Source organism: Varroa jacobsoni, unplaced genomic scaffold, assembly GCF_002532875.2.
Source record: "Varroa jacobsoni isolate VJ856 unplaced genomic scaffold, vjacob_1.0 contig00753, whole genome shotgun sequence".
Classification (NCBI taxonomy): Eukaryota; Metazoa; Arthropoda; class Arachnida; order Mesostigmata; family Varroidae; genus Varroa; species Varroa jacobsoni.
Window position 1 is genome coordinate 51,035 of NW_019214520.1, and position 25,276 is coordinate 76,310.

The 25,276-nt window shown below is 44.1% G+C and overlaps 1 protein-coding gene and 1 long non-coding RNA gene across 4 annotated transcripts in view; one reads left to right on the forward strand and one right to left on the reverse strand.

Moving 5' to 3' along the window:
* Positions 1 to 25,276, reverse strand: part of kibra (WW and C2 domain containing protein kibra) — a 34,486-nt gene that overhangs the window by 8,093 nt on the left and 1,117 nt on the right. The window lies entirely within an intron of this gene.
* LOC111271553 (uncharacterized) lies at positions 41 to 24,859 on the forward strand. 2 transcript variants are annotated; one of them, XR_002686931.2, is made up of 4 exons: positions 41 to 157; positions 1,715 to 1,870; positions 13,367 to 13,548; positions 20,350 to 24,859. It is a non-coding gene; the product is annotated as an uncharacterized LOC111271553 (long non-coding RNA). The 2 variants fall into 2 exon arrangements; XR_002686932.2 differs by having other exon boundaries at positions 66 to 157; positions 1,514 to 1,870.

Here is a 25,276-nt window from a genome sequence, read left to right on the forward strand (position 1 = left end):
TTGCGCTAGCTAAACAGCGGTCGCCCGCCAGAATGACTTCGGCCATTTTTATTTAGACAATAATGTTCGAGTACGCTCAGCAGCAGCAGCAGCAGCAGCAGCAGCGCTCTGTATAATTGTCAAGGGTCGGGTACTCACGAAACGGCTCAGCGAATAGGTAGGTGCAGGTGAAGGCGAGGTTCCTCCGAGACAACGAAATCAAACGTTGGAAAAATTCGACAGTCATTTAAAATTCATACTGAAATCTAATTTAGTAGTGATAGTCTATAAGGATCCAAGTTGATAAATATTTTTGGCCTGAATACTGTGTCGTGGCCATTATTATATGCGTTTATTAGAATATTCAGCATATATTGCTATTGTAGTAGCCTTAACTATCGTACACGTCAATTCAGAGAATCTCAGCCAAAAGTCCTTTCAAGTCAATTAAACGAAATTTTCTTCTGACAGGAAGAGGGATGCGAAAATGTTTGCTAAGATTTCTAATCTGCAGTTTTTTTTTAAGTTTTGCAGCTAGACCTAATTCTTTATAAAAATACCACTATCCCATATGCTTATATATGACAATAAGTAGCATTTTAAGTAAGCAAGTAAATGAACAAACAAATAAATTATGATGGTAGTCGTCACACGAGATGCTATCCGGGTTTGCTTGTTACAGGTGAAACCAAGTATTTTGACAACAAGATAATAAAAAGCTAACTAGAATTTTTGGGCACATTTTTGTAAATGCCATGATCACACAATGCCATGCACTATGATAATCCACTATATAAAGTATAAAAGAAAAAACTGAATGGCCCTTTAACTTGCTCATATATACATATTTTTTTTTTTTTTTCAATTATCTGATAGATATAGTTCGGATATAGATCTAACGAGGTAGATTATTGAGGTAACTGCTCAGATCCAGCTCGCTAGATTTTTGTATATTGTTGGGCAAGCTACCTTTTGTATGTACCACTCAAGTCAAAACGCACTAACGTGGAATGGCGAACTTAAATAAATACCAATGTTGCCGTTTAAACAATATTCTTGCCAAGACTAATGCTACCTTTGATGATCAATGAAACCTTATTGACGTCTCATGCCTCCCACGGGCCAATTGGACTATTGGACAACCAATAGTGATCATGAAAGAAAAATTTCAGCAGTTTCCTGTTTAAATTACTATATTATCAAGTGGTCTTTAAATAATACCACTCGAGTCTTAGGGCTTCTTTGTCGTAAATGATTTTATAGTAATTTTACAGATCGAAAGTGGGTCACGCTTTAACAGCAACGACAATGCGGATCACGACGACAGTTGCTTTAGCATTTGGCCCGCAACGGATAATCAGGGCCACAATTGCAATAATGACTTGAGTGACTGACCACTTGCACCACTCTCACGTCTGACCCGGCACAACAAACTGAGTAACGTTGCGCTTTTGGCAAGTCCGCTTAAGGAATTCCTCTACTAAATATATGTGTATGTGTCTGTGTGCATTTATGTAACCACCACAACAACGAGACAAAAGATGGCGCGAGAGAACACGAACAGCAGCAGCAGCAGCAGCAGCCGTTGCCGTTGCAACTCGATTGTTACAGTGCCTTGTTTGTGGGTTTAGCTCGACGCATCCATATGCCGCCCAGCGACCGCAACAACCGGGCCATTCTGATTGGTGCTACCGCTGGCGCTGGTAGTAATAACAACAAACGTCAACGTTTCCAGTCCCCAGAATGACCAATCGTACTACGCAACCCAGAAGATATCATCGTGATCATCATCATCAACAACGGCAGTAGCAATATTACGCTAAGCGGTAACAATGGCAACTCTATCCCCGTTTGTACATCACCAACGTGTTACTTGATGTCACCAGAGTGCGTACGTATACATATTTCACATTAGAACAGCAACTGGGCTGCTGGCATAGAGAGCAAATCGCGACTACAATAACAATAGCTGGTATAGCCAAGCCGGTACAATACAATGTTACGACAAAGTCTTCATAAAGAAAAGATCTTTCTCGCAGTCGCTGCAAATTACCCACAGCCCACCATACAAACAGCTTAACTAAAGTCCGGTTTCACATGAGAAGGCTAGCATTACCTTTCAGAAGCTGGTCCTGAGGCTTGTCGCAAGCGATACATTTCCAACCCGAATGTTCGTTTAATAACCGTTCCAAATTATATTCTTATCAGTAAAATGGGAACTTCGTCTACATTTCAAACTAGGCAATAGCAGGTCTTATTAAAAGGTAGAGAATAACTATATATTCACGTGTATAATTCGGCTATACAGCCATACGTCAATGCTGTATAGCCAAGGACTTGAAACATTTAGATCTATGACGATACGCGTAATTCTAATCAAAATTCGAAAAAAAAGCGCGCAAATGTAAATATCAAGTATCAAGCAGAACAGCTTCTAATGGCTATCAAAACACTGGCTAATCTCTCAAAATTTCGAGTAACTGATTTGTGAATTGCTGTCTGTAAACAAACTTGTTCTGAAGATAACAAAAATTTCTTTATATTTCTTGCCGCTATACACCGACACACCTGTTATGGTGAGATCTGCTTGAGCATGGGGATATTATGTCTATCGTAATTTCTACATTAAGTGAACTGAATCTCGAATTTAGAAAATAGCCTCTGAAGAGCAGAAATGCATTGGCCGCTTTGCACAATTAGCATTTGCGCGGGTTCAGGTCTCACTATCAAACCCAAACTCAAACCTTTCTCACTAGCGAACAGTAAACCAATTGATGAAGGTATAAAAATGTGTGAGGGGATCACTTCGACGGTCTCTAGCTAAAGAAATTGTCGTTATCATCATCATTATGTATAGTCGTAGCCATCGCTTATGTCAAACATTCCGAGAGAGGCCCTTCAAAGTGTCTCCTGCTTTTTTGCCCTGTTTCAATTTTTGCCGTTTCGGAGAAGCGGATACCGGCAGCAACAGGGCGCCATCGAAGAAAGCGGCAGCGTTGATGAAGATGAAGCCCAATGCCAATTACGGCACAGAGCAGCTTGTCCGTCTGTTCGTGGCATCAATATACGTCAAACAGACGGTCAAAACCTTCAGTTAGCCATCGGACCGATGCGTGGTCTTTCAGTCACAGGTAGCCCTCAGCACTAATGGCTGGGAAACGCGCAAAATGCCCCCCTTTCTCCCTCGATATTAGTTTTATCGGCATTCTTGGTCTGCCGCTTTTCTGTTACTACACGCCGCTCGTTCTCTTACTCCGGCTGCTACTGCTATATGATAACAGTCATTGGCGGCCCCTCGCAGACGTTAGCAGCGCGATTTGCTGCTGCTGCTGCTGAATGCTGCCAGCAAACTCAGCTTCTGCTGTCGTTGCTACCAAAGGGTTTCACCTGCCACGAACTTCACCATCCACGGCCATTCGCCATCTACCATCTCTACAGCTACGTACAGATCTGTTGTTCGTTCGTGCTGCCAACTGATCGTCCTGCCGCTTCGTCGCCGCGACCATCTACGACTTGCTCGTTATTCACCGCCAGCTATCGTTTACCCTAGTTTCGGCTTCTTTCATTCGTTGCTTCCCTTATTCTTTTTGTAGTTTACTCTTTCTCGCTCCATCAGCGGACCTATCTATGTATGAGAGTGGGTGTGTGCGCACTCTCGATGAGTTTTTCAAACTTTCCCGCCTGTTTGGCGTGCCTGTGTCGATTGCGCAGTGTCCTCCCCTCCGCTCGCCTCCACCCTGAGGCAATCTTATCGCTATAGAACAAACGAATAAACACATGAACACACGAATATACACAGAGTTCGAGTAAGCAAGGATATTCACGTACACCCATACAATAACTAAGAGCTATGTCTCTTAAGATTCTTGAATCTTAAAGTGGATTCCTGGCCTAGTGCTTCCACGTTATTAGTTCTGTGCACAAAGAGAACCGAGCCTTGTCTGTGTCCTGCTTTTTTACGGGTCCGTAAACTACTAGCAGCGGCAGGTATTCCTGAGGCGTCAAAAGTCGACCACTGTTGACGTTGACTAGCATGGCGATTGATAACAAACTATTTCAACTCTGAGAGCCATCATCATTATCGCTGTCGCCATTTACATACACACCGCCAGGTCGAGCCAAATTGGTAACTGAGCCACGGTAATTTGCTGATATTAAATTCCGCATCGCTTCATCTAACCTCTTACTATAATTGCACGCCGAACTGTTACCAATGTTAGGCCGAAATACAATGTATGACTAATCGTTTAGAAACATTGCGCTGAACGTCCTGCAACACTTTCTCTTTATGTGTTCATTGTTTCGAGACGAAAGCGGGGTCCGGTAGTCGCTAGTCGATTAGTGATCGTGACTTTTGCATCGGGCCCGCTAATTGACGAATGGACACGTCACACATTTCTAAGGGCACGCTGCGCTTTGGCTGTCAGGTAATTTTAACATAGGGGTTCAACGTCGTCTCGCCTTTCGTTTTGGCGCTGTGCTTGCTTCTGCTATTGTTGTTATTGTTCTCGTTCTCAAAACAGGGCTTGCTAAATTACAGAAAACCAGCAAAAGCAAAAGTATCCTGCTGGCGTCGACGTATACTAAATTTGAAGTGGTGTCCGTTTACCCTGTGTCCACTAATAATGTTACCGGTTGGTGCAACTAGTAAATTATTAAATAGCAAGTCAGAAAATTGTCGAGTTTAGCCATATCGGCAGAATGGCTTCTGCAGCCACTCAACCGAGCTAAACAAGCAACCGTACAGCTAGCTACGAGTCACATAAAAGGCAAATAGAAAATTAATTCCATTCAAGCTTAAGGACGCCACAACGGCTACTACCATCTTCTACGGCGCTTGCTCAGCTGGATGTTGCCCGTTACCATTTCAAGTTCCCTTAGACCATTTGCCATTGTTAAAAAGCATACGTTATCGTAAACCAACTCTTGCGCTCAGCTGGAACCAGCATTCGTCACCTCTAATTACCTGAACGTAGCAGTCATGTCGACCGAATTTCTTCTAGCTTTGTAAAATGCCAACTAATGCCACTGATGGTCATGGCCTTTCCTGCTGCGGCCTAAGTCTTGCCCTTTTCTGCTTGATTTTTAATTTACGCCCGTGGCATCAACTCCGGCTTTAAATCTTTTGCCAGAAGTTATCCATAAAAAGGCGAAAGAGTGCCCGCACTATTACTTTCCTAATAATTTTTATAGGAATAGACTAAAGAAGAGGGAATAACGTTGTGCACACACGTACATAGGTACACAGAACATCGGACAAGGAACAGAAGCGTAAAAAAATGACTTTTGACACTAGCCCGCTCGGTAATGTCGACTAATGTCTCTGCATATATTGCATGTTTTTTTTTGCTAAAAATGTGCCGAGATGATAGGACTTCGTGAGCCAGAGGCGCCAACTTATCGGGCTCGATCTGAGTCGCTATTATAATTCGCTTGCAAGGTGGAAAGGCAGAACGGCTGTTGAAGCCTCGCTCGGAACGAGCAGCAGAAACAAATATAGTAATATCGCACCAAGCTACAAACCCGAAAAGAGATGCAAAACATGCAACAAGAATTATGGAACAAAGCAACAGATAATTAGTTCAGATAACTGAAACTTTTTTCACAAGCGGTTGTGACTAAGTAAACTAGTAGAACGGAGTGGAGTGAACATTGTGTCGTTTCCTAATAAACGCACACGAACATTTACCATGCAACGAAAAATTTCAACTGACGACTATCATCCTACTCTACGAATGGCAGCGTGGACACTTAGAAAGGGTTTGTAAAAACCCTCAAACACGCATGCATGAATTCGTGGAATCTTTCAAGGAACCTCATATAATTATATCGTGTTAACAATATTGAACTCAGAAGCAGGCGTAAACTAGTTCGGAATCAGTTTTACTTGATATCAACACCGTACGTACGCATCTACGGGAGTCGATTGGCCGAGTATTTCGGAACTATCTGCCGGTATTGCAAAGCCAACAAGCTCACATAATCGTCTCAGGCACGCCCGAAACCAATAACAAACATAGGACTTGATGTGTTCAAGCGTCTTTTTTAAAGCTTTCCGGCTTCTGGTGTACTCAGCGGCGTCCTTCTCTATACAGTATAAATGAGATAATCAGCGCCCGGTCACGAGAATATTCCGCGATATAAGGGTAAATCCAAAATGTGCTCATCTTCACTCCTCGTAGTTATCGGTTACATTTCGTAGTTTGCCCCGCTAAGCGTGAAACAAGCCAACACGCTAAACCAGATATATTCTATTTACGCCTATTAATGAGATTTCACCGTGTTGTAGCTGATGTTACATCGTATCTGAGACTTTAATTATCTGCTCGTTGAGGCAGCTCTGCGACAGCGCCTGGAGCCTTTACGGCCCCACAGAGAAAACAGGTGAACGTCTTCCTTAATCACGGTGTCAGGAGATCCGGTCGGTTTTTTCTTTCTTTCGCATCCGCCCGCCTTTTGTGTTTCTTAATTAGTGGAAAACACATTATGCAGCTTATTGACCGAGAGCGTTCGATTATACATTGCCAGTTTCCGAACGAAGAGAATCAAATACACCAATTGATGATGTACTTCAGCTTAAAGCTAGTAAACATAGCATTGCATTACAAGGACGAATCAAGTAGAAATGTCAAATAAAGAAACAATCTGTAGCAATCTGAATAAGGTTTATGTGTATATAACTGGGTAGTACGGATTTCGACAACAGCAAATAAGTCACGTCGTTCTGGTACCACATTTTGCGGTACACAGATGAGCAATGATATGGCGACTCATTTTCGAGTTCCCAATCTTCGGTGTCCGTTGCCCCTTGATCGTACTAGTGCTGAAACTGTGTGGTGAATCAGAGACCCCCGTGTCTATCGCACGATAATAAGATTAATAACAGCAACAACCATAACAACTGCTAGCAGCCTTTTATGGTTTTTGGTAACGATCGGTTATTGTGTCTAATAATGGCGTTCGGAAGCGTCACTCGTGGGCATATTGTGGCCTGCTTAGTCCACGACGCAAGCGGATTACTATCGCATGTCACTTGATATAAAGACGTAAATACCTATATTTTGTATATCATCGCCATTTGAACTATGGGCGTGTCTAACGTGCATTCGGTAGACAATGCTTTGCTAAAGCTCGACGATCAGAGTTATTAATTGTCGATATTGAATGTTGCTTCAGGGAAATCCAATTCAGCATATTCATCCTGCAATATGTTGAAATAGACGCTTATACGAAGTTGCACGAAGTGCGACGACAACAGTGCGCACGTTTTGTCATTCAGTAGGGTTACCCACCCAACGAAAAATCTCAAGCCCAGCAGTGAATCGTATCGAAAATCCCGCTTTTATGAATGAAATACAACTATTTAGCTGAATCTCTGGCAATGTGAACGCCGCGAACGTTGCTTTCTCTCAGTGCATTTTTAGCTTCGTTTCGTTGAATCGCGTAATTACGGATACTAATTTATATATACAAGAAATACAGATATTACGTAAATGCTATTTAGAAAGCGTAACGATTTATGTATATGAGGGTATTCTGTAGTGCAGCGGTTCTGCAGTGGCAAGAACACTATGTTGTGATCGCTTTGCATTTATGTGTTCCCGTCTATATGTACAAATGTTATCATCTATGTATGGACGTACAAGTGCGTGTATTCCAACACATTGCAATATGAGCGGGTAGACGAATGCAGCCGCTGACGACGCTGTCGCCATCGAAGCGTCGTCGTCGAATGTAAAAAGCGCAGCCAGTAGTAACGGATTATCGACAGTTGACAAATTATAACTAGGAATTTGTACGGATGACGCAGTCGTGTACGATACAGCAGTACCACGACGGAACGAGAATATTAGCTTGGGGGGCCCAACGCGAGTGGCAAACGAACCGACAGAACAGCACGAAAATGGTCAATGTTGTGGCGATGCTGATGCTGATTCTGATGATGGGTTTTTGCATGAAGAGAAGCGGTCATCACTGCGTTTGTTGGACTACGGCGGCTTTCGTTCCTTGTTCCAATGGCCGCAATCCTGCCAAGTTTGCCAGTTCAGAAACGAATCTGTTCGCGATCCTTCTATTCGCTGCGGTCGGGTCGCATTGAGGAAAATGGCCGTCTACACACAGACAACAAGCGACACGATAGCCCATTCAACGACGAGACATCTTCTTGACTTCTTTTCCCAACAGAGGTCCTTTGCGAGAAAAGCTGACGGCACAGAGCAGCGAGAGAAAGATCTATCTGAGAAAAATGGCGACGATGTCAATGACAATGTCCCAACGTTCCACTAGCAAAAAAGACGAAGTGACTCTAAACTGTTCGGATCGACAGCAACGCCAACAACAACGCGACCGTGGTCGTCGGCTTCGGCGGCAGCGGAGGCGGCGGCAACAACATTCCAATGTGCAACGATCGATGCCGCCGTTTGGCGTCTCTCCTTCTCCTCTTCCTCTCCTCCTTTCCTCGTTTTGCTCAATTTGCCGAGTCCGATCATCGGGGCTAGAGAAGAGGCGGAGAAAAAGGTGGGAGACGACGACGACGACGGCGAAAACGACGGTGTGCGAAATGCAATCCGCTTTTTGATTTTCTGTGCGTTGCCGTTTCTACTGCTGCTACCGCTGCAATTGTTACTTGTGTTTTTAGACCGCGTGCGGATCGAAGGAACAGCGCTACGCAAACCGACCGACCGACCGGCCGGCCGGCCGGCCGCCAGCGAGCCAATGACAATCAACAACAAATCGGCCAGTAGCAGTCAGTTGACCAAACAAACGTCGCTGAACGTAGCATCACTCACATAGCCAGTTACTCGCAGTTGCTGCAACAGCAGCTGCATTCCCGTGCAGGAGATTTTTTGTCTTATCTTCTTATTGCTCTATGTGTCCGTCTGTCGGGCTGTGGTTCGGAGCAGTCCGACCAGGTCAGTAAAAGACGGAACCGCTTCTCCGTTCTAATACGTCTCGATATCTTTCACTATAGCAGCAGCAGTAACAACAGTAGTTTTTGCGGGGACAAGACCTCGACATCTAGATGCTACATGCCAAGGCGTTGTTGGCTTTTGGACATGAGCTTTTTTAGCCCACATCCGTCATTTGTGACATCAAGTAACAATACGATCTAAACATTTTTGAACTGCTTTTATCGCTATCGATAAAAAATTGTTTAGTTGAAAGCATTTTGGAACAAAGTACTTGCAGATATTTATGAACACGTGCTCTTTTATCGATCGTTTTCCTCGCAAGAACGCCGAATCTAACAAAGATGTTGACGTTATGGCCTATTGGCTTTTTAGCCTGAATTCAGCACTGAAGCAGCAACGAAAGACAAGATGGTAATTGGCGATATTGCTCGGTAACCAAACTAGACAGTTGTTATCAAGTAGAGAAATATGCAGAAGGAAACAACGTGTACTCCACTGTACCTGGAGCAAATAAGGGTATTTCCTGTTCCTTTGGCTGGCGATATTCCAATCGACTAAGCGAGCACCCTTGTGACTTTGTGAGTAATCGTATGAAATTCATTATGCTATCACTACACGGCAAATCCGCCCTATCGAAATAATTAAGGTTTACCCGCTCTGTAGAGATACAGAGCACGGAAACGCGACACGTTTACGTTGAATCGATGCGCAATCTGCTTCAGTTTTAGGGTATGTCTACTGAAAATCTTTAAACAGACATAACACTCAATTACAACATTTATTCTACAAACGTCACTTTGTCGACTAATTGATAATTTTCCATAAATTGCAAAAGGCATATTGAAGAAGGATGTTTGTTCCAAGGACAGAGACCGTCGGCTTCCGTGAAGCAGCCGAAACAGTATGAGAAGCTAATATAACACAGTGTGGTTACATACTGAGATTTTTAAAATATATGCTTTGAACCTAGCACATGTCAATAATCAACCATTTCGAATTAACAACTATATGCGCACAAATTTTCAGGTTGAATTGAGATAGCAAAAATTCCATTATTTTTCACCACTATAAACCTATGGTTTATCCTCCAGATCTGAAACCAGTTAGTGAGTAATCTAAAAGCAAACTTCAACAATCAGTCGAGCGATCATTGATTGCCGCACGTGAAGTTAGCTATTTAACTTTATCATCGCGCGATCCGTCTGTCAGTCAAACGCAAGTCGCCGACGCTGAACTTTATCGGTTATACAGTCTCGTTGATTGAGTCCGTTTGTAGGGCTTGTAACGATTACTTACTCCAACCACTACGAAACTCATGCCAGCTGGTCCGATGTTTGCACCGCGGGTTCGATTCCTTGTTCTGGAAATAAGATTGCTACAATTTGTTGTTTGCCCTTGGGGCGCGTGGCAAAAGACGACTGCCACGTCGCACCTCTACCTACGATTTATTAAGGGAGACCACACCCGGCGTGCAGCCGCACAAAGAGTAAACCTCACCAACCATGCCAGCGTACTAGACTACCGCAAGGTCCGAAGATAAGAGCGCGCTTACAAGTATGGCTTCAAGACAAGTACCTCACAGCCAACAATTATCCGTATAGCAGACGAAGCGAATATGATCAGAGGCAGTAAAGATCATCATTCACTGCCAGTATTTGTGACATCATGATCGGCGTCATCACTTGTCTAGTGAGCTCCACTCTGTTATGTACATTATATCGCGATTGAGGACAACGAGACATGCTGCCTGAGAAACAACAAATCGACTAGCACAATAAAATTAGGTTCCATCAGTTTTGTTTATGGGTTGGGCAAATGATTCCGACATCGAAAACGTGATGTTACACCGCGTGACACCGGCACATGCCGACAAGAAGCTGCAGTAGTACATAACGTTTATTGTTGCAATCTGTTCTCTCGGTGAATCACTCGTGGTCTGGTTTGAAGCGCTTAGCGACAAATGAGGCTTGCAAGGCGCTTTACAAAGTCTTGCGTGAGAAAAAGTTAATTCCTATAGCCAAACTTAGCAACAACACTTTGTGGCCGTGAATAGCGCAGTAATAGTTACCTTTGCACATTATCTCTATTAACTTTTTTCAACAGGTGCTAATTCAACTTTCGTTTTTCTGGGTAGCCATATCTATAGAAAGGCCGTTGGCAGATCTACGATATAACGCACGTGCAGTATTAAAGCCTATGTAATATACCGCGTCTTTAAATGACGGTCAAATTGGGAACGCAGAACAATCGGACAATGAACAGGTGAAGACGATTTTAAACCTTTGGGAAAGGGTGCCGGAATATCCGTAAAAACGCCTCGATCTTCGATCGATGTTCGTTAAGGGAAACGCTCACGTGTGGTAGCCACACGACCAACTTCAGCAGTAGAGGCAATTACTACGGCGGACGGTAAAGCGCTGCTGGATTTAATCAGGCTGGATCGCTGGTTGATCGTAACGCCTTACTAACCAGCGACCGAGAAATCAGCTACAGGAGCGGCGACAGCGTTACCCGGCTGCCTTGTTGCCTCTCTGTTTTGTGCTTATGTTCTACCACTTCCGCTGCTGCCCTATTCGTTCCAATGGACTGTTGCGCTGCACGACTGATACGAGGAAAGCTGCAGCAAACCATGTACATACATATGGACACACAGGCATATATGCACACCCGAAAGAGCAACGGCGAAGTCGTTGATCGTCCACGAATGTTGTTGCTGGCTCCAGTCGAATCGTTGTTGCTGTCGGCTTTTGTGGCAACGACAATCGGCAAACAACAAGAACCAAGTATGACTGAGCTGCTGCTTCTAGCACTACAGCGGTGGCGACAGCAGATACGCCACGAGAGACGCTGATGGCGGCAACAACGCCGGAGGCACCAATCAACGGCCGACGATCGGCTAACAAGCACGAACCTACCAAAGAGCGAACGAAGAACGGAATAACAAAAAAAAACGATCACGATCAACCTGATGCAGTCATTTTGGACACCGCTGCCACCACAGCATCAGGGCGATGGTACAAGGTAGTATAGTATGGTCTGCTGTGGTTTGTTGGCACTCTGCTATAGGCCAAATGCTAACCTTGGTTATGGTGCCTTTCACGGAACAATTGTTAGTGGCTTACCGAAAAGGCTAACTAAAACACACATGTATATATATATATACATGTGTTTTAATTGTGGAAGAACTGTGGCGGCTTTTTGTGCTGTTACTGCAGTAAATGCTGTCACTATGGTGGAAATTTTCAGACAACGTTATAATTAGTACTATGCCTATCTAATTATTCTGCGATGTTGGGTGTTTTGTTTGCAAAGGACAAATATCGCTTCTTTCTATCATGTCGTTTTTCTCTACATTGTATATCACGATTATCACCATTATTTTACGTCGCTTCAAGATTATGAATGACTGTATTCGTGATCCACAAATGTCTATGGTATATACAATTATTCGGTACCATTGTTTATAACAAACAACACCACTTTAAAACAAATGTAAAAAGAGAACTAAACTTTACGTTGGCAATAGTCCTATGATTTGACCAATTCCAATTAGAGCCGATGTTGTCCAAATAGAGTTTTTGCGTAGATGAGCCTTACTTCATTGCAGTTACTCTTCAATGCGTACATCTCCGCCTTGGCCGCAACTTGACTAAGATCCTCTGTCTTACGGATATTGTCGCGTGACAACGAAACCAGAATAACAATAGTCGATAACTAATTGAAAACAATGCGCTTCCGAGTCTACAGCGAACAGGTACCAGCCGCCTTGGTACGCCACGCATGCCTCTAACTAAAGATACGACCAGCAGCACCAAATAGTCAAACCAAACATACCTTTTATCTTTGTCACGCCGGGGCTGGTAAAGAAAAAGAAGAGGCAATACCCCGTTGACTAATGCAACCGATTTATCATTTAGCGACTGATGGTACTTGTCGAAAACAGGTGCATTGAATTAAGTACAGAACTGTTTGTAACTTTCGACTAGTACTGATTGTCGTTATCAAAGCGATTGATCCCGTCGCATTTATTATTATGATTATTAGAATCAAAGGAAACATCGAGTTTCTTCGGAGTGGGAAAACGTTTGCTGAGTAAAATGTCTCCCAACAAAGACGACGCCGGAAGGATCGCGACAAAATCAACTGTCTCTATAAAAAGAAAGATAACGCTGGCATGGAGCAGTGCCAGCAGCGAGCATAGAAGGAGGACGGGATAATTCTAATCGTACGTGGCGCAAAGGCGCTTGAAATACACGAGACCATAGCAATAGTCGTAACAGCAGCGATGGCATAGACTACTATAGCTTCCTTGATACAAGGAGTATTAATGATCTCGTTGTTGACAGCGAAAAGTATAACTATCTATGAGTTTCTACCTACCACTGTTTTTGTCCTTATACCTCTTTTCTAAGCTAATCGCGCCGAGAAGACGGACCGCAATAAACCATAACTGTTGACACCGCTTAAAATTTCAGCTTCCTCTAAGGACACTGATGTTGATAATGCTCGGTGACTCCGTCTACGTAAAGCAACTTCTACTTCCACCGCTGGAGATACTGCTAAGTAGATTTGGTTTCAGAGTCAAAGTCTGGAATGGAACGTTGCATTTCCCGCTATTGATAATCACCTTTACTTCATGACTCTTCGATAAACACAGGTAGACATTTACATTTCGGCGACAAGACGGCATTGATTTTGCGCATGTGTTGCTATCCCTGCTGGGTTTTCGCCAGATAAATTCATATCGCATCAATATAGATCATCATTTTATAGACGTCTGTACAAGACCATGTCTGATTATTATTGATTAGGTAGATATGGATAGCGTCTATCAATTGCCATAGTGGCCTTCGTGGTGTTTAGAATGTTAGATCGCTAACTGGAACCGTTGGCTACGTCGAACTGACGATGCAGACCCTTCAGTGGCACAACTTCTTCTAATAGAGTTGTTATTGAGATTGCTCGTTCCGCATACTGAATATGTGCTTACATTGGGCTCCACGTCGGCATCAAAGAAACAGCCATTACGTCACACAGTTATACTGTCCAGACGACTTCTACTAATATAACCATACTAGTAATAATGATAACAACCTACTGTTAACTAATGAATAGTTCCCGAGCTGCTCATCGACGAACGTCCATGTTCTTCGATTTATTAAAGTAGCAGGTTTATGTGTTTCGTGTTACTGCTGTCAGGAAAGGTTGGAAACTGGCAAAGTTGAGAGATATCCTATTTGATATTCACACTGCTACCGTTTTCGTAGATGCTTGTATGCCCTCGGCGCGCATCTAACCCCCCGCATGTATTGTCCTATGATATTCTTCAAGATCCAGCGAAAAAAGCAGCACCAAATTTCCAAACGCAAGGCCGGTTCCAACAGCAATGAATGGTGATGACATCGTCCACTCTCTAAAGTAGACGACGAAAAGACGTAATCAGTCTGCAAATCATCACCATCGTCATGTTGCAGTTCGTTCCCCAACGGTGACGACTGGTGATTCAAGGAGAGGTGACGCGCCGCTGGTCGTATCGATGCTGCCGCCATAGCTGAGCATAACAGGCAGAAAGGTTATATAAAGTGTACGCAGCGGGAGCAAATGTATCTATCTCTTTGGGCGCTACGTCCATTCTGGCGTCATAATACAACATTCGACAGTTATACACATACATGCATGCATACGCATAGTATCCCCGTTCTTAACTGCGCAGATCCCAGAAGAGGAGCTGGCAATCCGTCCATTCCTTACCGCGTTGCTGCCGTTAACGCTACTAGCAATGGCGATGATAATGGTGATGTCGACGATGTTGGCGACGGCGAGCACGGGCACGACAGCGTACGTGAATTGTACAAAACAGTGCTCTGGCTCCTGCGACGTCATCTTTGTTTCGTTGTTTTCTTTTTATTTGCACGCATTTGTAGGGGATCGGCCAAAGAGACGTATTGCATCCATGTAGACAATCTAATCATTTAGCCAGCCGAACGCGTCAGCCCCTCCCAGCTGCCTGCACAAGCCTGTTAAGAGCCAGCAGCGGCGGTTTCCGCCTGACCATTCGCCCTGAAAACAACCCTGAACTCTATATCATTCTGGAGCGAGCCAGCGAGTCTGCATTATCACGAGCATCAGCAGTAACTATATATATAGCAGCGCGACGATATGGAAAACAACAGTCGCCGTGCGCCGTAAGCACACCCACGCACACAGGCACGATGATGCGCAAACATCCGGTGATACTTATGAATAAATCAAAAGCGGGACCAGCCAACATAATTGGCAGTCTTCGCTCTTCTACTATTTTTATGGAGAGTCGTCCCCATTTCGCCGAAGCATCGACGGCACAAGGCAAGCCGCGCTGTCGTTGCTATTTCCTCCGATTCCCTTAAATTTCAACCTGCTTTTCAAAACGATGGCTATTTGTGTAGCATGCGAATCCGATAGTTTGATTCATCTATTCGATAGAACTTTCATGGAAGGTACTTCTCGGCGCCACCGGCAACACGTTCCCTGCCTCGCTGTTTAGTGACTCAGTATCTACCAAAAAGCTAATTGTACGGTTTCGTTCTCGAAGCTGTTTTCCGATGCAAGCACGTGAATTGCTGCAACCGACGGCTCCACGTGCTCACCATCTCGACCACGATTAGTATCAAGACGTATGTGTGTGCTCTCTACGCTTCATGCTTCCATGTAATCAAATATTAATGCGTCAAGCCACTGCATATTTTTCTACGATATACCCTGCCAGCATTGGGTCAGTCGATGAAATTGGAACAAAACAGAGTCCCAGGTGGATGAATAATCTCCAGTCAGCGAATTCATGGAATTTCTATCCCAAAGGAATCTACACTTCGATTTCGTCGCCAATAATGCGTGGTTAGTTGCTCATCAATTTGCGCGTGTTGTTATTGCTAGTCAGTCGAGCACGATCGATCGTGAGATGAAATGCTCTTCTCACCACCGGTCGCTACCGGTATCGTTGGCGGTTTTGAGGGGAGCAGGCGAGTAAACCAACGAATGAACAAATCGACGGCAGAACGATCGAGCTGAGGCAGCGAATCTAAGCTAGACTGAACGATGCTGGTGTTGCTGATGCTGGCGTCATGGCTGCCGGTCGCAGGTACGGACAATAGTGAAAAAGCCACGGCGATCGAGCAATGACTGATCAGTAGTAGACGCAGCAAAAAAGGAAACACAACCAGTTACCCCTCAGCAGCAGGACAAAGGTTGCCGTTGGCCGTCAGACTATCGACGGTAGCAGCCGAGAACGCCAGCAGCAGCGAAACGAAGACGACCAAAGAGTTGCAACCGTCACTGCCATCACCGCCGCGGCATTCGGCACACGTCTAGCGATCCGCCACGCAGCAACGGCCACAAGAGCACAAACAGCGAGCGATTACGTAGGAATGTTCCTCTTGACGCTGGCAACGACATCAGCAGCAGCTGCTGCTGCTGCTGCTACTGAATCGGTTGTCGATGCGAGCCGCGCCGGCGGCGACGACGACAACACGAACCCGGAGCGGAGAAAGAACGAACAAACGAACGAAGATTGTCGCTATTCGCTGACTCTAGGTGGCTAAGCAGCAGCACAGAAGCAACAGCAGTCGTCATAATGGAGGTATGCTATTGACCCAAATGGGACAAATCTAAGCGTTGAAACTTCTTAGATCAGGTTGTTGGCAGACATGGCGACAGCCACCGAATAAACGCAAAGTCTAGTCCGCCTTTACTGAAAGGTAACCCTCAAAATTGGAAAAACATGAAAAATTCAGTGCCCTGTGCCGCGGTTCGGTGTTACTGTTGGACTAATCTGCTTGAGATGCACACAGATGGTATCATTTAAGGGTTGTTTCGAGTGTCTCTTCCTATGAACGGAGGCCACTAACAATATAGCATTAAAGGTGCATGCAACAAACATCGCCCTAATTTATTGCTTCTTTTAAAGAACACTAATAACGTGTCCAGTCATATAAACGTATAGACTCAAGAACGTTGCGGTATATATGGAATTCGCGCCAGACCAACCAGGCGTGATATCTGACGAAAACATATCACCATGTAAGGGCCGCGGATTCCTGAAATGTCGTGTACACACATACTTCATGTGGCTTGGAGTGACCACATCTACTTGACGCGAGGAAACGATCAATAATTCTATGAACATCCTATCCTTCCACTGACCGACCAGTCGAATTACAAACGACTTGGTCCAGTTCTGATAACGATACTGTTGAACCAAAAGTCTCATCCAAACGGCTATTTTGAGACCGCATGTCCGTTTTATATAGTGTATAATGGGTGGGTACGAGTCTCCGTAATGGCTTAGTAGGAAACGTGCTTGCCTGCTGATCTTAGGGACACATTGTGGTCTAGCTTCGAATCAAGGCATCAACAGACCAGACTTCGTTTCGTGCTGGGATACCGGCGTCCGGGTGTACGGCAATACCAGACGTCAAACTCGAAACATAAAAGTACAAGTAACGCATGGCTGTACGGATGGAATTAATTTATCCCAAAAAAGGACCGTCTTCTTTTCTTAGTCTTTACTGACTGCTCTAACAGCAGCACAACGAGCGGAGATGACACTCTGAATGGCTACGAATAATTACAATGATGATGACATTACATCTTTTCGAGCCGTTGGTTGTACTAAAAAACATTAGTGCTTATTCCAGTGCCCACTGGAAACGTCTGTGGAAAGCCAGAAGATTCAAGTGTTCGATGTACGTTCTGTTCTGCGTTCGTTTCCAGGATTTTCGGTGCCATGTATCTTGCCAGAACACTGCTTCACGCATACACACGCCTATATGTATATATATAAAAAGATAAACGGTGCTCATCGACATAGACATTGCTGCGTTATTCAGCAACAGTACACGAGACAATTTCAAACCTAATTAGAGTTACGTTAAACGAGACGAGCGAAACGGAGTCGAGCGCGGTACTTGTCTCCGTTGAAGGCTGAGCGCCAGCAAGCACCAGTTAACCACATACCAAAACTGTAGACAGATAACGTGACCAACCAACAAAAGGCTTACCACAGCGCAGGTAAGGCAGTAATAAAAGACGGCGGAAATTGCCAGCTATGGGGTCAGTGAATCACTCGATTCATAGTAATTCTGTAATTGTTCTCTACAGTATGCGTCTACCAATTCAATCAATATTAACTAAAGAACATCAACAAGTTGTAATCAAAATACGAAATGATTAGAACTGATCCAAACTATCAGAACCTCATCCTCAATATGAAAGTAACTACTACGCGTAAAGTATTTAATTAACGCCATTTTATCCTAGGGATACTTCAAAAGTATTCGACATGCATCGAAATGTCGATATTGAAAATGGTCGGGCGCCGGTCAATTTGAACGTGCCGTCGTCAACAGCTTTTGGAGATCAACTATTTTTGGAGATAAAAACATTTTATCAAAAGGAGCGCTCATCACATGCGTCATTTGCTAGTGACATGAAGTGTCTTTTCGATACCGTTGCTCCTGGTTCTGCGCATGAGACATTGGCACAGTCTGTATGGGTCCAAAAAAAAAGTCCAGCAGCTTGGAGACACCAAATAGAGCGTGTAAAACGACCGCCGAGTGTCAGAAGGCTTTTTGCGCATAGGTAAATGAAAGCGGCTTAAACGCGGGCGCGAATGGTACGAAATTTGCTACTCTGGCTAACACATGACCACCCTTGTAATTCCGGCTCCCAGAGAACCACAAACACACGTACATTAAATATATCCGTTTATTGCTAACCTATTCCGTTTGGCAAATGGTCAACCATTGGAAGGCTGTTTCTTAGCTTTAAAAGTGTATTGGTATCGTTTTGCTCAGTTTGCAAAATTTAGTGCGGACCTAAGATTTATGCTTCACAGTTTAAACGAGGATCGTTTCGAGCCTACATGTTTGAGCTATAGAGTCCTCACCATACACGGAAGAGACATCTCATTTTGCTTCAGCATATATTTACCATCGGCAGAAGATCGGTGCCCCAAATTTGTTTCTTTTTCGTCTGTCAAGCACTGTCTCCGTCTCTGGGATCCGAAACCAAAGCAAAATTTTGTAATAACGAAGCATTAATAACAAAAGCAATTTGGACTTTCGTATTTAACCAATACTTAATTATCATTATCATCAAAGGAAGCAAAGGAGGATCAATATAAAAATGGCTATTACTTTCTTACCAATCAATACTGAAAGAACGAGATATATATATATGCTATCGAAAGGTGCGTAGTAATCCACCATCGATTTCTGAAAATTGCAGAAGATATTGTCGAAGACTTATTGCCAGCAGTTTTTCGTACAGAGAAAGTTTTCATAGGATTAGAGAATTATATGACAGAAAAGGCTAGTCTAGTATGAAACTAGAAATATAATGGTGGCTTAACGTTCACAGGTTTCCATTTCACGAATCGACATGTATATTACAAGGCCATGTCGCTCATTAGTTCGAAGCTGTACAATCGAAGGCATCGCAATAGATATCTTGTGACTTTGCTATAAGATGCTAGATGTAAGTGGTGAGCAGTTCGCAATCGCTATTCTAATGCGTTTGCTAAAACAGCCATCGTCGAAATAAGATATACACGCACACACTGAGCATCTGTCGTACTTTGGTTTTCTTTCAAGGCCTGACTTCAGAGAACGGACTTCGATGAGCGATGTTGTTGCCTCCGTTTTAGATTCTTATCTAAAAGCAACTAACCGTTTGAGCTTGTCGTCCACACTGTACTCCCGTATCGTCGTACCTTAAACTGAATTCAATGTGTAACTGCGTATAATGTCACAACTAATTATAGGAATCGTGTCGAACAACATTAAAACAGCGTGTTCATGCTTATCTTTTTTTATCCTTGTCCGCCCTTTGTCCAAAAGTGCTCTAGAGCTCCCAGCTCTGAGGTCTCTTAGATATTACTACCGTGAAGTATGCACTTCATCTCGTAACCAGACTTGATAATTGCTAATAGCTTTAGGGAAGAAATTTCATCGAATCAAGATCTGGCTCTAACAAAAACGTCAGTTTAGCATTAAAATATTTTCCCTAAAAATGCCACGTACTGTTTTTTTTAGTTGACTTACCAATCGCTCAAATTTGCATACGATGCCTTTGTGTGTATGGTATGCCGTTTTAGGTCTACTTTAGGTGTGTGGGGTTGTCACCATCTTGTGTTATAGTGTCCTGTCTACAGAAGCCAGCAAGAGGATTTAACATTTTCACCCATTCGCCCGCTTGTTTGTCATTAATCTGAATATTGACGGCGACTGCATCATCCATAGCAGTTGCAGTGACTTCGTGACTGTGTTTGTGTGTATTTTTGTGTGTCACTCTATGTGTGCGTGCGTGTCGATACGTCTTCTCGAGATTGATGTAAGGCAGATAAGCATTGAGGCAAGCATTACGTAACTAGTAAGGCATCTCTTCTGCGTGTATAGATCTGTTTTCGTTTTCTGAATTTCAGTGCAGTGGGAATGGATCATGCCATCAACATCTCAACCCGACACCCACTGAAGCAAGCAAGCAAACAAACAGGCAGGCAGGCAACCGGCTAGGGCAGGAGATTCAGAGCTGGCAGTCTGCGTTGTCGGAAAGCCTACCGAAGCAGCTGACTTCTATTACCGGAAGATCCCGACTACCGTCGAATCTCGTTCTGTCTCATTAATGCATTCATTCATTTTTGGCCGTTGGAATGTTCGTTGGCTTGTTGTTTATTGGTTCTTTCGCCTTTCTGCTCGTCTACCCTCCTATTCTGTCCATAAGCAATACGACGCTTAAGCAAGCAGGCTCGCCGGCCGGCTGGCTGGCTGGCTGGCTGGCTCACTGGCGGTTGGTAGGCTGAATGGAGCAACGCTGTTTCGTAGCTATTTCGCGACTGCTGCAGCAACGGCAAATGCCTTCGAACGGCCGTCGTCGTCGTCGAATAACAAACAGCAGCGCGCAACTGGTGACTAGAACAGTGGCAGCGAACAGCGACTGCATTCCTCTGTTGCTCTAGGAATGCAAGGTCGCTTACTCCTCGCTCACCGAAACGGCGGAACGCGCGAACACAGAACGACAACGACGACGCCGACAACAGCCATATAATATAGCAACAGCAGCTTGCAAGCATTACCGCGGAAACCCTTTTAGTCAACACTGGCGACGACAACCCTGCAGTCGACAATGACACTCATCAGAACGTTCGTCGACGTCGACATCGACTTCGATAACAATAGCAGTGATGATTAGGCCACTACGTGACAACTGCGACAAGCTGTTGCTAGCATGATCGTCGTCGTCGTCGTCGTCGTCGTGGTGATGGCGCTTCAGTGGAGCGGTTGTTCAATTGACAGCAGTTGAACTGCAAACGAAGTAAAATTGTACGGCCATCAAGTATCGCTACCGGACTTAGTGACGCGCATAAGACCAATAGACAAACAGACAATACGTAGACAACAGCAACTACCTCATTATCATCATCATTTTCAGCATCGCATTGTCAAACCATACAGAAACTTAACTTAAGTAGAAACAAGGTAAGGACTACAGCCGCAAAAGTCGTACTGGGTATTGCTCGCCGTCCTAGTACGAGCAGTTCTGTTATGGCAGTTGCTGATATTCGCAGCACCAGCCGTGCTGCCGGTACTAGCCAGATCACGCTAACGAAAATCGTGGCTGTAATAGTTATCGCTGTGATATGTAGAAGCTACTAGAATATTTTGAGTCTTGCCTTTGGTACTTAGGTTGTTAAACTTTACTTCAGACAGCTAGCTGCCCGCACAAAACAACCTGTATCCGTGTACATTCAGCCTCAAGCCTTTGATCTCAAGTATAGCTCTCTCTGCCCAAAGACTTGACCCCTGCACCTTTACCACAGGAACTTGCAAAGGCTACTTATACTATCACTGAGGAAAAAGATTGTAGCGGATCTACCAGTTAAGGTGGCTACATTGATCGGTGTGTCCGACTGCAGTAAACCGATGAATCGATGCAAGCGCACGATAGGGCACTGTGCGCATACATGATGCCGAACGCGACCGTTCCGTACAGCAAATACTACTATACGTTAGCTCTTTTTTTCTTGTTGATTTGACGATCCATCTGTCTAAAATGAGGCATTACGACTCGCGCTTTCAGCAAGGCAAAGTGAATCCGACGTTCATTTACGATTACGAGGACCAAACCTCTATATGTAGCTATTTGACTGGCACGTAGTGCCGGGTCTCATGTGTACGTTTCCAATGTGAAATACAGGGCTGATTAGAGATCAAAGGCTTTTGCAGTGGTTAGACCAGAAATTTATACGACGGCACGCTACCTTTAAACGCAAAATTGACTCTAATGCCCTAGCTTAGCTCATAACCATGCTGTGGAGGTAACACGCAAGAACGATCTGCACATATCCGGGAAATCAAAGAACAACGTACGCTTTGCCGAGGTATCCTTTATTATTATTATTATTATTTATACAGTCGCTATTGAATACTCAGTTGATAGGCAACAGCGGCAAACATCTATGTGAGTAACACTTCCCTGTGGGGTGCTCGTCTTGAGGTGGCAACCCGCGTAACTGCCACCTGAAAATCACTGGTTTTTGTCCTTGTTTGGACTTTAAATATCATTGTATATGCGGCACTAATAAAACATTAAGCCAACCTACTCATCAATAACAGTACTAAACAATTATGGAAAATCGAGATAGGTAATGAAGATACAATACGAAAACCTTTTTGCCTTCGTAAAAAAAGCCTTTGTATCTAACCTATTCAGTTCAAACTTAACAAAAATACAAATGTTCTTTCGATAGTGATACTTCGCCCATTACGTATGAGCAAAAATCGAACACATGGCGCCATTAGTATGACTCGATTTACGTTTACAATGTTAAAAAGCATAGAACGCTATCGAAAAATTAATTAATTCAAAGATCGTAGGATGCACACAGCTCCTGTTCATAACGACGACATATGAACAGGAGCCATATGCATCATCCGATCTTCAAGTGAATGTTTTTTTTAAGGTGCGTTGAATCTGGTCACAAATTATACCCACATGGGACAAAGAGACGTGCGTTGGAATAATGAATTCAACAAATGTCTGTCCAGTCGTTTGCCACCAAGAAAGGTGGCATTTTTTTTTTAGGTTTTTGGGCTCCAGTCACGGCGGTAATCGAGCATAGGGAAAGCATTGAGCTATCAGCATCAGATGCGCTCATTTACGCTGTGCCGCCACATTAACTGTGCACTGTTACTACACTGCACAGTGTGTCTATTCCATAGGACAGCAGTAGCCTATATCTGTTTGCCTATCTGTCTGTCCGACGGAGCCCAGTGAAGTTCGTAGCAGCAGCAGCAGCAGCGGCGGCGGCGGCGGCGGCGACGACTTTGCCAGCGTCGGCAGTAGAACAGCAAATATAGCCGGAGCGAAAGTAATGTCGGGACAACATAGCCATCGCGAGAAAACCATCATCAGTGCCAACTGCAGCGTGATTATGCCGTCTCTGCTTCTGCTGCTAATGAAATGACGATAGACGTCGAGACATCGGATCAAAATCATTTCAACTACTGAAGCTAGTTCTTCTGCTATGGCCGACCCGACACTGGCAGATTATCACCGGCAACAGTAGTAGCAGCAGCAGCAGCATCGTATATATAAATTCGATGGCAGAAGCATCAGTGACCGCAGAGCTGCTGCAGCTGCCAGGGATGGTGGTACTTGATCACCGTCATCCTCGTTATTTTAATGATGATCATCACGATAATCATCACAGTGATGGTAGTGTCGCTGAAGCAGCAGCGGTTTTGCTTCAGTAAGCGTAGACCACTGAATAACGTACCGGTCATTAAAGCAACAGACATATACACTTCACTATATATAATATTCTCCACATATAGGTATAGGCATTGACATACTGATCGTTGCGATGAATTGCCGGAATTTAATAGGTATTTATTACATATTGAGCCGAGAGCTGTTCTTTGTTGAAATGATTGTGGCAGTTGAATGAATAATAGTTAGTTCTAGTTATTGGTAGAAGAAAAGCCTCCGTTGATGGCGAAGGGCAATTTCGCGCTTCGTGTGTTGCAATCATTCAAAAATGACGCCTGCTAACAATGATCTAAGCAGACCTGATTACGCCTAGAGAATTACCTCTGCGACGTAAACAATAAGATATTTCAAATGAATGCTGAAAATATTGTGCCGTCTCTGTTTGGTTAAGCAATTTAAGATAAGGACGACGATATTATATCTGTCAACAGAGAGATTTTTGTTTCTAGCACAAAGAAACGCTTAGTTTGATGGGCTGTGTGCAACAAAACGAGGCCAATTAGTCAAAAAACTATGTTGGTATATATATCTATATATATATTCTATGGACACTTTCGTATTGCAATATACGCCACGTCTTCAGTTAAGCAGCTTTTCCCTAGGTCAAACAAACCACTTTGGCGTCTAATAGTTTATCGACCAGCACTTCTGAGTATGGCGACCATTTCGGCCCTAGCAGCCAGTGTCTACCGAACCAGAATCGTTTCGTTTATCGACAGAGATCAGATACATCAGATGGACGGACCGTCTTCCACCATCGACGGCAACACCACAACGACAACGACGAGTAGAGGCGCCGACAAGCAACGAGGGCCGCCAGGACATCGGTTCGGCTCGCATGAACGAAATTTTATTTTGTCTAGGAGATTCCTATCGTGACAAAAAAAGAGCTATTGTATTAGTTGAACCTTGTCGGAACGCCGTAAGTCAAGACGAAGTAGCGTAATACTGCTGGTTGATTGTTGGATGATTATGTTTGAATAAGGTGACTGGACGGATTATAGCACAATTGTCAAAGCTGAAACTAATTAGATATGCTGGCCGGTGGGGTCACTTCCGCCGTTATAGTATGAAATCTACTCGTCCTTGCTATCCCACACGAGCGATTCCAGGAGCGAGCCTGCAGTTTACGAGTGAAATAAAACGCTTTCAGCTTGTATTCATTTTTACGTCTAGTCGAAAGTACATTACCGGTTTGCCGACTAAACAGTCTAGGCATTGCGAAGGAAAATCAGGATTAGGTGCCGGGCCTATCACGAAGACAGGCCCACCCCGCATCGCAGTTGCAAATTTCAATTGAACCTGTAACCAAGTAGTATCCAAATGGGCACTGATCACACTAACTCCTGATGTCTCTCTCCTGCTGGCGTCCGAACGAGGCCCATCTAACACAGCGCACACGAGTTTCTTTCTTCATTCCTAACCACATTAGCGTAGCAGACCAAACGATATATTTAGATCTGGATAGCCTCTAAAACTGTGTTAGACGAGCACACGTTAAGCCGCCGTATGTGCATTAATTGTACCACGACGCAGTATCCTCTGAGCTTTCGGTGATAGAGGTTGGTTGGGGATGTTGG